This window comes from Oryctolagus cuniculus, chromosome 5, assembly GCF_051225735.1.
Source record: "Oryctolagus cuniculus isolate XC-2025 breed Fujian yellow rabbit chromosome 5, ASM5122573v1, whole genome shotgun sequence".
NCBI lineage: Eukaryota > Metazoa > Chordata > Mammalia > Lagomorpha > Leporidae > Oryctolagus > Oryctolagus cuniculus.
Genome location: NC_142871.1, coordinates 154,030,129 through 154,046,288, shown reverse-complemented (window position 1 = coordinate 154,046,288; position 16,160 = coordinate 154,030,129). Strand labels below are relative to the sequence as shown.

The 16,160-nt window shown below is 46.8% G+C and overlaps 3 non-coding genes across 3 annotated transcripts; 2 read left to right on the top strand and 1 right to left on the bottom strand.

Annotated features, from left to right (window-relative positions):
- Positions 1 to 8,028: 8,028 nt before the first annotated feature.
- TRNAT-CGU (transfer RNA threonine (anticodon CGU)) lies at positions 8,029 to 8,102 on the top strand. The gene has a single exon. It is a non-coding gene; the product is annotated as a tRNA-Thr (tRNA).
- A 4,306-nt stretch (positions 8,103 to 12,408) lies between these two features.
- On the bottom strand, positions 12,409 to 12,481 carry TRNAM-CAU (transfer RNA methionine (anticodon CAU)). The gene has a single exon. It is a non-coding gene; the product is annotated as a tRNA-Met (tRNA).
- Positions 12,482 to 14,102: 1,621 nt separating this feature from the next.
- On the top strand, positions 14,103 to 14,184 carry TRNAL-AAG (transfer RNA leucine (anticodon AAG)). Its single transcript has one exon. It is a non-coding gene; the product is annotated as a tRNA-Leu (tRNA).
- The last annotated feature ends 1,976 nt before the right edge of the window (positions 14,185 to 16,160 follow it).

The window sequence follows — 16,160 nt, the reverse complement described above, 5'->3', positions numbered from 1 at the left end:
TGTGCATGTGTGTGGCTGTGTGTGTTTATGTAGGAGTGTGTTTGTGTGTACATGTAGTATATTTGTGTATGTGTTTGAAGATGAAGGAAAGGAAAACCTTTGTCCCCAACTCTCTGCTACTGAAATTTCAAGTTTTCTCCCTGATTCATCCCAAAGAAAAATCATATTGTAAGGTACATGGTTCAGAACACCCCATATCCCTAAAAAAGCAATCCCCAGAAGCACTGGCTTATATTTTTTTCCATCCTGATGGTTTAAAGAAAGCAGGAACTGGCAGCAAGGCTGAATAGGTCTTTTCTATGGCTTCCGCTCTCCTCTAGGCTCACCTCTAGGGCATGCATGCATTGCCAACCTCTTCCTCTCCCTGCTCCTTCTTTATTCCCCTACTAACCTGCAGTTTTAAAATAGGACACGGAGGGCAAAGTGAGAGCAGAAACCTCACCCACAGCAGGGAGGGGCATCTCCATGATGGACCTGGGTCTCAAAGCCCCTCTGGGTTGGACCCTACCACAGCCCTCTTTGGTGCCCGTCCCCTAGTGGACTCAGGTCATGGCACCGGGGGCAGGAATGTCCCTTCGTTCTGAATGATGGATTTTCTCCTCACCCCTAGACCCTTCAACTTTAAGTTCATTCCAATCACTGTGTCAAATAAAACACAAATTCTGCAGCAACCTGGCTCTATGTGGTGTCTTCCTATCATGTCTGCAGTCACGCCTCTTCTTCCTCTCTCCCTTTGTCTCTGCCTTTTTGGTATCCCCACCTAGCATATCAGTATTTTGTTCTCTAGACCTGTTTTGCACATGGAAAAGCACTGGATGGGACTGGACGCCTCTAGAGCTGCTGTGAGCATGACCACTGGAATTGGGCACCTCCCATTCAGGTCTTCTAGCTGGCTCTGACATGGGAAGAATCCTTGCTTCACAAGGAATCTTCTCTCTCTTAATACATTTCTGTTTACAAAATTAATGCATGCTCACTTAAAATTATGAAAACAGACAGCAGAAGAGGACAATAAGGATAGAGAAAAGCACCACTCTTAATTAAAACTGCAAAGGACTTCCTGGGAAACTCTCTGTCCCAGGCTGTTTTATAATTAAAATGTAATCTTTTCTAATAGATGCAGATTTCAGAAAATTAGATAGTAAGGAACGATTGGATAAGGAAATGAATTAAATTTGTTGTTTGTCTTTTCCTTTTCACCAATTATTTTGGACATAGACACTTGAAATTTAAAATACTTTTTTAAGATTGATTTTTTTTTAAAGGGTGAGAGGGAGATTTTTTCCATCCTCAGGTCTATTCCCTAAAAGCCTGAAACAGCCAGGGCTGCTCCAGGACAAAGCCAGGAGCCAGGAACTCCATTCTGATTTCTCCCATAGGTGGCAGGGACCCAAGCTTCTGAGCCATCGTCTGCCGTCTGGTGTGTGTCCAGCTCATGTGCAGGTTTCTGGCTGGTTTGCAGGGGGTGTGGCCTTCCTTTGATTCCAGATTTCTAAAGCAGGGTCCTGGAGGTAAAACTGAAATCAGAGATGACTCCCTAAAATCTACACAAGCATGTGGCCCTCTAAAGCTCCCCAGAAGCGCCATCTGGGGTGCCACATATGCTACCAGAATTTGGGGTGCCATATGATATCACCATATGCTTATTAATAAACCCCCAATATTAATAAGCCCAAGAGGGTTCTTGCCTAATATTTAGAGAATTCTTTTTTTTAATTTTTTTTTTTTTTTTTTATTTTTTTTGACAGGCAGAGTGGACAGTGAGAGAGAGAGACAGAGAGAGAGAAAGGTCTTCCTTTGCCGCTGGTTCACCCTCCAATGGCCGCCGCTGCAGCCGGCGCACCGCGCTGATCCTGGCAGGAGCCAGGAGCCAGGTGCTTTTCCTGGTCTCCCATGGGGTGCAGGGCCCAAGCACCTGGGCCATCCTCCACTGCACTCCCTGGCCATAGCAGAGAGCTGGCCTGGAAGAGGGGCAACCGGGACAGAATCCGGCGCCCCAACCGGGACTAGAACCCGGTGTGCCGGCGCCGCAAGGTGGAGGATTAGCCTATTGAGCCACGGCGCCGGCTCAATATTTAGAGAATTCTAAATACCGGCACAGATAAACGAGGCAGCATGGTACATTTTAAGCTTTTATTCAGTGCGAAAAATGCATAGGAGAGTGGGAGTTTTATTAAGGAAGGTAAATCTGGGTTCATACCGAGCACCAGGAACCAGCCACGTGGAGGAACATCTAGGCCAGGAAGCCTAGAGCACACGGCCCGAAGGCCATGCGCCCTGGAGGCACAGGGCTACATCCAGCTCCCTCCTGGCAGGAAGCAAGGGAGGGAGGAAAACAGCCGACACACCCTGTCCCAGGCTTTTAATCCACTCTCAAAAGGGAGTGGCTAATTAACCTGATTGGCCAGTAGACACTCAGGTATGGCCAGGTAGGGGGGTGAGGTCACACAGGGGCGTGGTGAAGGCGTGGTCTTCCAGCTCACAAACCTAATCAATTTTAGCCTGTCTGCCTGCCTACTTCATCAGATTGGCATTCAGTTACCAGGCCAGGACTTTATCTTATCTGGCTTGCTCAAGACAAAACCAAAAAACCATCACAAGGGTGGGATACCTAATTTGTTTTCACAATAAAATGTGAGCTCAGGAAGATGCATCAGCACTCCCTTGCTATTCTCATGGTAAATTTGGGAGATTCCAAAGAGTGGGCAGGCAGGCACATCGGACCTTGCTAAAGATAACTTTTGGGGAGAATATTTTCCACCCTCGATTTCCACTGGGACCACTCTGACTGCCTATTAATCCATCTGACTCCTCACAATAATCCCTCACTCAAGCCTCATTTTCCCATTTTCAACCTGTACCTCTAGGAAGTCAGTTCTCAAACATGATCCCCCCAGCAGCAGTAGCATCCCTAGAGAAACGGCCAGAAGCGACATCAGAGGTGTGTCACTTAACATTATAATGAGCCGTAAAGTAAGTCTTTAGTTAAAAGTCTGAGTTGATTTTGGTTGCAGCCAGTCCTTCCCAGTTTTATCTGGGACCCTAAAAAGACAGTTCAGCAGATTTTTAGTAAAAACAGTTCTTACAGGATAGCAAGTTGCTACGCGACAGGCAGGCAAAGGACATCCACAGACTGTTAGTATGCTAGGCAGCTAAAGGAAGCTTGCTGCTAAAGGGAAAAGGATCCTTTGTTGTCCACAGTTTCGGAGGGAGCACATGGCAGAGGGGTAGAAAGATCAATGCCCCTTCCATGTTTTGCCCTGCGTATCTCTTCATCAAGGTGTTCATTTGTTTCCTTGTAGCATCTTTTAGGATAAACTGGTAAAGGTAAGTGTTTCCCTGGGTTTTGTGAGTTCTGAGGGGGAGTTAATAGGGACCTGTGATTTTTAGCCAGTTTTCAGAAACATGGGTGACCATCTGAGGCTGTGGTTGGCATTTGAAACGGGCATCAGTCTTGTGGGACTGAGTCCTCAACCTTAAGGCCTGTGCTAACTCCAAGAAGTTAATGTCAGAAACGAATAAAATTATAAAGCACCCAGTTTGTGTCTGCAGAGAGAACTCCTTTGAGTAGCAAAACTACACATATGATACCTGTACACAAAATCCGTTTCCTCCTTTACCTTCTGGATCTTGGCCCAGCTTTAGCAAGCATTATGCTGTCAGTTTATAGAGAAGCCCTCCACCCATGATTTCTGTATTCATGTACTGCATGTTGATTGGCTTGGGGCTCATGGAGAGAGCTCTTGGAGACTGATTCTCTTTAGAGGCTCAGTCCTCTCCTCTGCTAGCTCTGGGTGGAAGACTGCAACTTGAAGGCCTGATTGAAAACCACAAGGTCAGAATCCTGGAAAGGTCAGCATTCAAAAGGTGACTCTTCCATTGCGCCAGGTTTTCAGTTTGAAAAAATGTTTTATGCAAGTCCTGAGAAGCTTTTGGCTAGAACCAGATTCTATTCCCCCCAAAATTTCTCTGTAAACTCACACATTTGGTTATTCAGTATCTCAACTGAAATTTCTGCTATGTGTAGATAAACCGATGGAAGACAGGGTATTAATTAGAGTCACTGATTCTTAAAACATTGTTAAAATTAATGACCAGTGTTTTGGCCTGTTTGTTTCCTGCATACATCTTGTCACAAAGCCTACTCCTAGTTTGCTACCAACCAACAGGGGTTGGGAAAAATCAGGAAGATTGAAAATAAAGGATAGAAAAAAAAATCAGGCCAACTCATACAAATACAAAATACTCAAGGACTTAATATCACAGGAGTTGAAATTTTGTACAAAATCTATTAAATGAGGCAAAAAGGGCACCTTAAAGTGCTAAAAATGAAAATTTAAATGGAAATAAGAGTTTTTGTTTCTCAATACTCATGGTCAATAAAATAAAGCAGCAACTTCATTCAGCAGGAATAAACAAAAAGAGAGACACAATTTATTAGTTTTACTGTACCACTTTCAACCCAAGAAATATCAAAGGACAGAGAAAAAACCAATATTATGAAACACTGACCTGATAAATACAAATTATTTCCTAAAAATAAGAATACAAAAATTTTAATTGCCAATGAATTTCATGAACTGATTATCAATTAATCCAGCAAGAAAATTTCAAAATATTTTTAATTTAGAAAATTCATAATGTACTAAAAAATAAGAATTAAAGCCAGATTCAAAATATAATCAGAAAAGTAAAAAGCTTTATTAAAAAAAAAAAATCAAATACTGGGACCAGCGCTGTGGTAAGTGGGCTAAGCCTCCACCTGTGGCAGCAGCAGCCCATATGGGTGCCGGTTCCGATCCAGCTCTCTCCTGTGGCGTGGGAAAGCAGAAGATGGCCCAAGTGCTTGGGCCCCCACACCCGCATGGGAGATCTGGAAGAAGCTCCTGGCTCCTGGCTTCAGACTGACTCAGCTCTGGCGGTTGTGGCCATTTGGGAGTAAACCAGTGGATGCAGGACCCCTCTCTCTGTCTCTCACTCTGTCTGTAACTCTGCTTCTCAAATAAATACAATCAAGTGTTTTTAGAAATACTTTGGCTCAAAGACAAAAAGAAGACTGAAACTACAGGCTATATGAAATAGAATGCCAATAAGAGGATATTTCACAACAGTGGGATGCTACTAAAGCAGGTCAGAGAGTAAGGTGTAGGACTTCAAACGCATCTTTTTAATGGGAAAGATTTAAAATGTTTGAACTGCTGGTCAGTACCTCAATTTAGAAGAAAATAAAAGGCCAACAAAAGCTACCATTGAAAGCAGAAGGAAAGAATTAACGGAGAAATGATATGTACTTGCTGTAAGAGCTAAGAAAGTATTCTGGATAACCAAAAACAAAATAGAAGCCTGTGGAACATTCTCATAGGCAAAAAAAAAAATTACAATGGAAAGTTCTCATTCCCTGCAAAGTGCTGTACATTGTCAAGGGTCATTCGTGTGGGTTGAGCAGTTCCAGGATATAAAGAACTGGAAAACTGCCCAATCCACTCACTAAGGCCACCAAAACTTCACCATCCAAAGCAAAAATAAGAAAACAAATCAGATGAGAACAATTGATTTCTATATCTAGTGATCAGTATATATAAAATATTAAAAAGTAGAATCCAGCCAGTATGTATAAGAATAATTAATTCAATAGATCCAAAGAAAATCCACTCCAGGAATCAAAGGATTTTGAAATGGCCAGCACTCATTATTTAACTAGTGCCTCATAGTGAGTTTGACTTGTAGCTAAATAAAGAGGCCAGAAGTTCTTTTCTAGCTTGATAATCATAAATACTTCAGTTTAAAGCAAGGCGGTTTGTGAGCCACACAATTGCCTGGATTTAGAAAACACTTGCAAGTGAACTCAGAAGAGAAATGAATAACTAGCCAGAAATGATTACATCCACAGCTCATGGGATTTTTACGAAGACCAAATGTCTTAATGAATGTAAGGGTGGCAGATATTTAGCATTTTTTCTGAATGCTAAAGGTCACTGTTAATAGACTGGGCAGGTCATGGGATGGTAGGTGGGTCATGGTACAATAAGGTTGACTGAACATTATCATTAATACCCAAGGAAGCCTAGTGCGTAAGGCCCATCAGCATTAACATCACACCTGTGTTAGATTTATCCATTCCACAGACAGAAACGTTCCACAAACACGTGAGATGGTCAGTAGACCAGGTTGTTCAGAGTAGCATTGGTTATAGGGGAAGAGGACTGGATGGATAAACGCAGAGAGATAGTAGCCAACAGAGAAAAGGAGGAAGTGGATGAAGGTGTACACAGCAGTGTACTTAATACTCCATCCTTCGAGCTAAAAATGAGGACCATGCTACGCAGGGCACACTTGTACTACTTGTGTGTGTAAAACACATCCCTGGAACAAGGCAGAGCAAGTAATGCATTTGCCTGTAAGGCTGGGTCTGGGAGGTCAGATGGGGGGTAATGGATGAGGAGGGTTTGTCTGACATTTTTTTCCAGCGATGTAAAAATATTACCTACACAACATGTGATCCTTTTTACAAAAATCAATCTCTGTTCTTTTGTACTTCAATTCTTGATCAAAGATAGGAAAAATAAGGGGAAAGATGCTTTTTATTGTAACTGAACCTTAATGGCCCTTAATCCATTATGATAAAGACAAACTTTTTTTTTTCTGAACATGTCTCTCCAAACCACCAATTTACCGCTACAAAAAAAAAAAAAAAAAAAAAAAAAAAAAAAGGCATTTCGAATGTTCGAGAACTTAAGCTCATTGCGGACGTTGTGTCTTCTCTATTCCCTTTCCACACACGCTCATTGGGACCTTCACGGTCCTCAGCCCGGTTAAATTAGTGTTCAAACTGTGCGCGCGGCCCAAACCCTGGACCCTCGGCTGCAAGCGCTCGACCTCCTCCGGGCGAAGGCTTCTCCCACAGGGTCAGTTTCGGGTCGTCGGCTGCCCACCAGAACCCCTCAGATGAGCCGAATGACCTAGGAGAACAAAAAGCCGCTCCATTTCTAGAAAAACCCGTCACAGAGAAAACGCTGGGACACCCGACGGCCGAGCTGACTGGGGCGGCGACGGCGCCGGGCGCAGCCTCAGTCGCCGGCGGCGCGGGGGACGCCGTCGGCCGGCTCGCAGCCCCGCGACGCCGCGGCTTCGTCACGGAGCCCCGGCGCTGAGCCCCGCGGAGCCGACGGTGAGGCAGCTCCACTTGTCGCCGAGTGCGCGCGTGGCCCTCGTTCCCGGAGTTCAGGGCACGCGTGCGGTTGCGTTTGATGCGGCTTGGAGAAGCAGCGTCCCGCCGGCTCCAACACCACCAGCGCGGGCTGGGAGGGGACCGGGCGCCGCCTGCGCGGTCGCAGCCCCCTTGCCCTCGTCGCCCGGGCGTCCCGGCCCCTGCCTGTCCCGGGGACCCGGAGCCGCAGCCTCTCCCGGCCTCCCTGCGCCCTCTCCCCGCCGTCCTCGGGGGTTCTCCGCGGCTGGCGGGTCCCGGAGGCAGTGCGAGAAATGGGGTCACCCCGATGGCTTTCTCTCGGTCGGGTTTTCTGTGAGCGTCCATTGCAGTCCTGGCTGTACCGGCCTTCGGAAAACGGCGTTCCGAGACGCGACACCTGTTCGTGCAGCCGCGACGGCCCAGCCCGGCCTGCTGCGCCTCCCCCTGCAAATCCGGGGCGGTTTCAGGCACCCCCAACCCTCGCAGGGCAATCCTTGAAGAGTCAACGCTAAGCGCTCGGGAGGAGCTCCAAGTCGGTGAAGATGGGGTTAAAAGATGGAGTGTGTTTCCCGCGAACCGCTAGAAGTGCACGCAGACGTTTTCGCGGGTAGAGCCTTTCCCACTGTTGCGGAGCCGCCACTTTGTGTAAATCGTGTCACGCGCTCCTTTTTCTAACTCGCAACTGCCTGGTGCTTGCCTCTGCGTATTCTTAGGTCACCCACGCGCGTCGCGAGGAAGTGAGGCTTCTCTCTGGGGTTGGCAGAGCTGAGGGTGACAGTGTTAACGCGTTTATTTTACAGCAGTAAAATGAGGGAGATTCAGTCGGATCTTTGCTCTCACGTGGCCCTATGGCTTAGTTGGTTAAAGCGCCTGTCTCGTAAACAGGAGATCCTGGGTTCGAATCCCAGTAGGGCCTTCTGATACGCCTGTTTTCTTTAACCCCTAAGGAAATCAGCTTTTGTGTTTTTTGGACGGTTATCAAGCTTACAGCAATATAGCACAGTCATACACCTGTAAGTTGTTCGGCTGCAACCTGCTTACATTCCTGAGTTTTAAAAATTAAAAAAAAAATCCTAAAGAGGTGACTATTCAAATGCAAAACACTTCCAAAGGCCCTGTCCCAGGCACTTGTAAGATGTGTCCGGAGTTGTGGCACAGTGAGTTAAAACATCATAAAATGTTTTTGAGTCTCTGAAATATGCTCAGTTTGCAGTACTTCCACACGTATAGGTGCGTCATCTCTTTAGATTCTGATGATCTCCGGTTATAAAATTCACCTTAAGATAAATTAATGGATAATGAACTCACTGTTGGCTACAGAGGAAAATAGGATGTTTTTAGGGACATGTTTATCATTTTGAAGAGACCATGAGGAAAATTATATGCCTATGTTAGTCCTCTAAAGGAAGGACTTGCATAACCTCGCCAGTGATGATCCCTGCAAGCCAAAAATCCTAGAACCCACATACTCTCAGAGCTAGGACAGCATTGCTGTGAGAAGAGATCAGATTTAGGAATTGCACCAAGTATGTAACGTGATTTAAACTTGACCTTAAGGATGCATGGAACTTCTATACCTTTTTGTCTCCCATTCATTCAAGGATTAATTTAATAAATATGAACTCTTGGTGTTTTATGTGCAAGGCATATTTCTGAGGGTAGGAAATACAGAGTGAACAAAGCTCACAAGCTTTGATGGATCTTGTTGGCAGGGACGTCACACACACACACGCAAAGAAATGGATATGTACAATAAGTCAAATTCTGACGACATCTGTGGAGAAATTTAAGGCAGGGAGAGAGTAGGGGGGTGTACAGGTTGGACCCGGGTAATCAGAGATCACCGTCTCTTAGATGAAGTCACAAGTGATTAACTTATTTTCAACCTTTTAATGAGAAATATTCACAGTGTGGTTACTACGTTTCTCCAAGTACCATAGTAGCAAGATTAAATACTGGTAACCAGAAAACTATTCTACATGCCTGAAACCTTTTGACTGGGCCTTTGAAGTATGTGGCGCTACCTGTATTCAGACCTTAGCTGCTATGGGACCTTTGCCAACTTGCTTTAGCTCAGTGGGCAGCCTCTCCTCATACGTGAAGGGAAATAGCAAGAAGCTGACCTAATAGAGCTGATGGAAGAACTTGGTGAGGACACACACATAAAATATTTGAGAAGGGCACCTGACACATAAACAATCAAGTTCACTGTATTGCTTTTCTCATTACTCTTATTTATTAAACACTTATTTGTGGACAAGTGTTTAATTCTTTGATCCATTATTATGCTTAAATTTATGGATAAGTCCAGGCGTGTTTTTGATTGAATAATGTGCTTCCGAAAGATACTCAAGTCCTAATCCCCAGTAACCGTGAATGTGATCTTGTTTAGAAATAGACACTTTGTGTAAGTAATCAAGTTTGGATGAGATCGTATTGAATTAGGGTATGCCATTATCCAGTGACTGGTATCTTGAAAAGAGTAAAGAGAGGGAGACTTGGACACAGAAGCATAGATATACTGGGAAGAAGACCATGGGAAAACAGAGGCAGAGATTGTGGTTATGACCACAGGGCAAGGAACACCAAGCACTGCTAGCGCTAAACAAAAATTATAGCAGGACATTGTTTTGGACTAAATGCGTGCACTGGGCCTCAACGGATTCGACCGGAAATTAAAATGAAGTCATTCATGTTAAAATTCTACATCACCAAATGGCTCTCACTAGGCAGGGGTGCCACCTGGTGAGTTGTCCTTCCTGATGGCCTCTTTGTAGTTAATGCTTACTTCATCCATTCCAGAGGTCTCCCCTACTGGCCATCTCATTTTCCTAAAGGTGACAGCATGTGTGGAACATCCCCATTGCTAACTCTACCCACTGGTGCTATATTGAAGAGAATTGAAATATCCCTGTGAGAGCACAATGAAACAATGCTTTAGCCTGCTCTGTGTGAATGCAGATTGAGTCTCAATCTCCAATGCTGGAGACAGCATTAACCAAATCACTAACAGTGAACCAGTCTCCAGTGTGGGCCACCACCACTTCAGTGATTGCTCTGATGCTGATACTGCTGGAGTCGAGTGGTACCTTGGTCAACGTGCGTTAGTCTACTATCAGCCTCCAGGCTCCTGAGGCCCTTGTTCCAAGCCAGAAATTTTTTTTAAAAAAGATTTATTTATTTGAAAGTCAGAGTTACTCAGAGAGAAGGAGAGGCAGAGAGAGCGAGCTAGCAAGGTCTTCCATTTGCTGGTTCACTCTCCAAATGGCCTTTACAGCTGGAGCTGCACTGATCCAAAGCCAGAAGCCAGGAAGCCCAGTGCCTTGGGCCATCTTCTACTGCTGTCCCAAGCCATAGCAGAGAGCTGGATCGTAGTGGAGCAGCCAGGTCTTGAACCGGAGCCCATATGCGCTGGGCTTTAAGACTTGGTTGTTAAACTAAGACAAGGTGGTGCGTAGCTCTCTTTCTATAGCAAGTTCCGTACCAACAGGATAATATTCTTTCCTCCGCCTAGCATTCAGTACTGCCTTTGTTGAGGACCCTGTCAGCCTTGGATAATTTGGGTGTTGGACAAGAGTGAATGAGTCCCACCATCATGTCTAGAATCTTTTGCTATGAGGTGGCACATTTCCTGATGCTGTCCTGATGCTCTGTGCCACAAGAAACCAAAATGTCAATACTTGTAATGCATTCAGCTCCAAGAATCATGATCACAGGTGTTCAAAATGGCCCAGGGCCCCATGCAAAGCTCACCTGCTGTGAGTCACAGAGTCACTCCTGAAGTCCTCCAATGCCACCAGATTATCCCTACTCTTGCAGAGAGTGAAATTACTGTCACTTGGATCCCAATGTCCAACAGCCCCATAAAAACTCCTGCTCCCCTTTTCCCCATTCCACCTTCTCTTGTCCCTGGCAGGAATGCAGAGAACTTGACCTCATGCTTCATCATTCATTTTGGAAGGAGTAAGGACAGGAGAAACGTGGGAGCCATCCTCCTTACTTGACTCATGCTCACAGTCGGAATTTTCTTCTGCGTCTGGTCAGAACTCATGGTCAGAATTCAGAGGAGCCTTGGTAACCCATTCCACCTTCCCGGATTGAGTTCAGCAACTTGGACGGCTGCTGTCTGGCTGGGATTCTAATTTTTTCCAGTCCTTCAAGCCTTAACTGCTGACTTAGAGAAATCTCCTTCCACCTTATACCATTGGTGGACATAGGTAGGAATCCATCAATTTCTAATTCATCTAGTTTGCGTCGATAGCTCGAGACGACCTTGCTCTAAACTTCAGCTCTGCTCCTTTCTTCCTTTTCCCAGGGCTGCCCTTTGAGGCCCCTTCTTGGCCCCCGGGGGTGTGGCTCCCTATCAGCAGTCTATGCCACTTTGCCTTGCCCAGATGGCAATGCCTGAGACCACCTTGCCATTGTCACCCTGAAGCCAGATGTTGCAGTGAAGTTTCTCCATTGCCTTTTCCATAGTCAGCCCTGGAGGTCGTAAGAGGACCAGAGAGGAGAGCCTTGTCTCAGAAATCTTCCAAGTTGTTGGGTCTTCCATGTCATCTAAATCCCATTGGAGAATGGAATCAGATTCCACATTTCTGTTGTCTCCAGCTGCAGGGCAGTTTTCTGGGGGGCTTTACAAGTCTCTCCCAGTGGAGTGTACAGCTTTTATGCCTTTATCAACCCAAACCAAGAGTGGCATAGTTTTTCTTGCCCCTGTCCTGTTGCTTCTCTCTGAATGCAAAGGCATCCTGCAACAAGGGGTCTGTGGTTGGTTCTCTCAAACCGAATCACATGGCAGGAGACTCCTGAATTTGCAATGCCCCTCATCAAACAGAGATATCAATCAGGTTGCATGAGATTCCCCAGAGAAAGAAGTGTACCGCAAAAGCAGAGTAGTGACGAGGCCATAAGCTGAGGAATATGGCAGCCTGAAGTTGAAAAAGGCAAGGACTGGGTTTTCCCCCAGAACCCTCACAGGGCGCACAGCTGGGCCATACCTTTTACAAGCCACTTTCAACTTCTGACATAAGATAATACATTTGAGCCACTTTGTGATAATTATCTGGAGCAACTACAGGTGTAGGGTATCAGATCCACGTTATCCTATTATATAATGCACCGCAGTCCGTCCTACTAATCCCAGAAGTTCATCTCATTCCCAGTTTAAGGATGGACCCAAGACTCTGGGCATAATACCAAATGCCGCACAGGAATAAAACACGTGCCCTCTCTGAGGTTCGAACTCAGGACCTTCAGATTATGAGACTGACGCGCTGCCTACTGCGCTAAGAAGGCACTCCCTGCCACCGGTGTCGCAATAACGACAATTCTCTTTCCATTTTCCGAAACTATTTTTCTTCACAAAAAGATATGTGTCTCATATCTTAAGCGTTGCTGGTCCAAGTATGTCGTAACGCTGGGCCACAACTATTTCAGTATTTTATCCTTTGTTAAATAAATATGCAACACGGTGGATTTTCCACTGCGCCCTACGCATTCCTGACGGCTGGGAGCCGTTACAGTTCATTAGATTTTCACACCGCCTCACAACACAACGTGTGGTAAGATGTATCGAGAAGGTGACATACAGGTACGGTACAAGAGGCGTGAGCAGGGCCAACGAACATGAAGATCCGCAGGCTGCGAAAATAACAGGAGTGAAGCTTCCGCGGTCTCCTTACCCGGGCACATCTCACGCGCCCAAGCACAATCGCTGTCTAACCGTGACATCTGCAGGCCGTTACAGAGCTAAAGCTCCAGGATGGTGCAAACAGAAGGGCGACAAGGCAGGAGAGAGAAAGAGAAAATGAGCTGACTGAGAACGCAGAAATACTAAGGTGTTGGATTCAAGGTAAAGTAATCGGACGCAGTGGAAAATATTCTAAATTTGACATCGTAGGATTGAGGTGTACATTTTCCATGTGCCCTCTATCGATTCAGTAAACATAAATCGCTCGGTTTTCTTGTGAACGTGCTGCTTAATTTGAAAAGCATCATCATCTGTGAAATGCGATCACATCTCACAGTATCATTGAAGGCTGAAGATTGGATATTCAAAAAAAGTTGTTCTCTAATAAATACGAGGTGATAAAAATGACAGCAAACTACCGCTTATAATGACTCCCTTCTGCATATGAGGAAAGTGGTACTTGCGGAGCTCAAGTGACTTGCCGATGGCCTGTGGCTATTAAGTGGAGCTGCTGGGATTTGAAACCATTTAAGCGGGGCTCGCTCTAAAAGCGGCAGCATCCAACGGGCCAGGCGGGATGGTGAGGGGATGAAAGGCTTGGAGGGCCGGGCAGGGGAGCTGGGGTCTGGGCATCCAGGCCCACAGCCTTCGTGGGGTGCGGGAGAGAACGCGCAGGTCAGCGCCGAGGGCAAACTCAGCCCCGAACCTTGGGGGTCAAGGTCACGGACACAGGGAGCCAAGCTCAGAAGGACACACGAAAGTCACGCAGGTCACAGGAAGAAAGCAAACCCAGGCACACAAACCGCTTCGCGCTCTGGGTGGGTGGGGACGGAGCGCCTGTGTTCTCTGGCTGCAGACATTGAAGATAGGTTCCGTCTGCGCGCCCCTGGCGCGGCGGGAGAACCGGAGACGCCCGACCCCAGCGTCCCGGCAGTCCTGGCACTGCCCCGCCGGCCGCGTTTTCTCCAGGACCGATGCTCCTCGAGTTTGACCGATGTTAGGGATTCGCCTCCCCTCTCTCTTTGTTCTCGGATACTAGAAACACAAAGGACAGGAGGCAAACCCTGGTCTCCCAGCTGCAGGACAAGGGATCTGGACTAGGAGCCTGTTTGCAGATTTCGTCGGTGGTTGGGATGGCTACAGAATCATTTCTTCAGAAAAACTACTGCGTGAACAGGCTTGTGGTTTTTAAGTCATTTAGAATCAGTTCAAACACTTAAGCCATGTGGTAGCGTGGCCGAGCGGTCTAAGGCGCTGGATTAAGGCTCCAGTCTCTTCGGAGGCGTGGGTTCGAATCCCACCGCTGCCAGGCTTATTCTTTAACTTCCTTTAACTTATTCTTTATCTTCCTAGATAAAAGGGAGACATGGCAGCTGGCAAGCGAGAGTCAGTTACACAGGAATGGCTTCGAAACCCACCTGGCAATAGAGCCTGCCTGGCAACAGGCTGTGATTGGCTAGGCCATAAACCGCCTCTTGACTGGATTGGCTGCCCCAGCTATTTAAGCTGCTGTACCAATTGAAAGAGTCTGCAGGCTCTCACCTCTGGCCTGATTTCACCCGACTCACGGGGGTCTGTGTGGTGACTCCACGCCTCTAGCCCCCACGGCGCTCCTCCTCTCAGAATGAATCAACCTCAACATCTGGCGCCCAACGTGACTGAGAGAGAGACAGCGTGACAGACTTGGCGATTTCAGCAAGTAGGCCCCTCAGTGTTTTCTGTGTTGTTCAGTTCTGTGAGGTGAGCACAGAACCCCCTACTACTCCCCCTTTCCTTGTCCTTGTCCTCGGTCTAAGTGACCCCAGGTTAGGCACACACCGCCCAGAAGTGTACGCCGCTTCTCGGCTCCCCTTTTACTTTCGGTTTACCCGGGGAATTCACATAAGGGACTGATCATCCCAGAATTCGGAACCAAGTCATCTTCCCTCACTCGAGAGAGGTGACGCTCCAGAGACACGGTGTGGGCATATGGCCTTGACCTACCGAATCAAGGAAGTCCCCCATTAAGCACAGGACATACGTACGATCTGATACACCACTGTCTGTTCGTCTAATGTAGGGAACCCCTGCAGAATGCCATCAGCCGCTGCGGTGCTAGGAATTTGCTTTGTTATGGCAGCAGTGCTGTGCGTGTCTTTCCTTTGGCTAGAGTTGGCATGGTACGCTGCTCTTAAACACTCAAACATGGGAAAGATAACCCCCTCTCAGAAACCCACACAGATTACCGAACATAATGAATCTGTGAGTGGTAACAGCCTGTCACTCCAGGCCACTACCTCACAGACAACAGTTGATGTCTTAGGGAGAGAGAGCTTCGACAGTGAAAATGACATGGCAGCAGACAATGCAGCAATGCCTGGTCAGCCACTCCCCAAATATCCGTGGGATGAACTTAGATGACCTCGAGGCAATAACCCATGCGGGGTCATCCCATCTGCACCCAGTGAGGATCCCCACATTTGTGGCAGTCCCCGGGCACCCCAGGCTCTCAGGACAGCCGCTAGACCCCATCCCACTGCATGCTTGACGTTAATGTAGGAGCAGATGCAGAATTCAGGCCCTGGATTCCAATGCCTGTAAAAGACCTTACTATGCTACAAAAGGCTTCTCAAGAGTCAGGCCCCGACTCTCCCCACTTTCAACAGGTGCTCACACAATGGGCAGCAAACCTTCAAACTCATTTCCATCAGGTTACACTGCTGAAAGCATGTTTGTCTAGACCACAGTTCTACAGTGGAAAGCCTCCTATGAGGAAGAGGCTGAAACCGTGCTGAGGAATAATGCTGCCCATGGAATAGCAGTAACCTTTGATGTGTTTACAAGCCGCAGCACCTACATATATTCTCATGAACAGGCCCGCATTGGAGTAGTTGCCTATTTTGATCAAGCCAGAGATTTGGCACTTAGAGCCTTAAAAAATATAAATCCTCCTAATTATAGTCAGCTCTTTAGAAACTTGGTTCAAGGCCCAGGCAAATGGTTCCCTGATTTCCTTGCCAGAGTCTTGGAGGCAGTAGAGAAAAGATTACTGCCTGGCCCTGAACAAGACAATTTGGTCAAACAATTAGCTTGGGAAGGTGCTACCAAAAAGGCAAAAGCTGCGATCGCCCCAGTCCGTAATGAAGACCTTTCTAAATCGAGAGTAGCTGCAAAGGAGGTAAACCCTGCTGACACACCCATACAGGCCCTAACTGCAGCCATTAACAAGCTGCACACAAGGAAGTCTAATGATCCTCCGGTTTGTTGGGGATGTCAGGAAATGGGACACCTACGGCAAAACTGCCC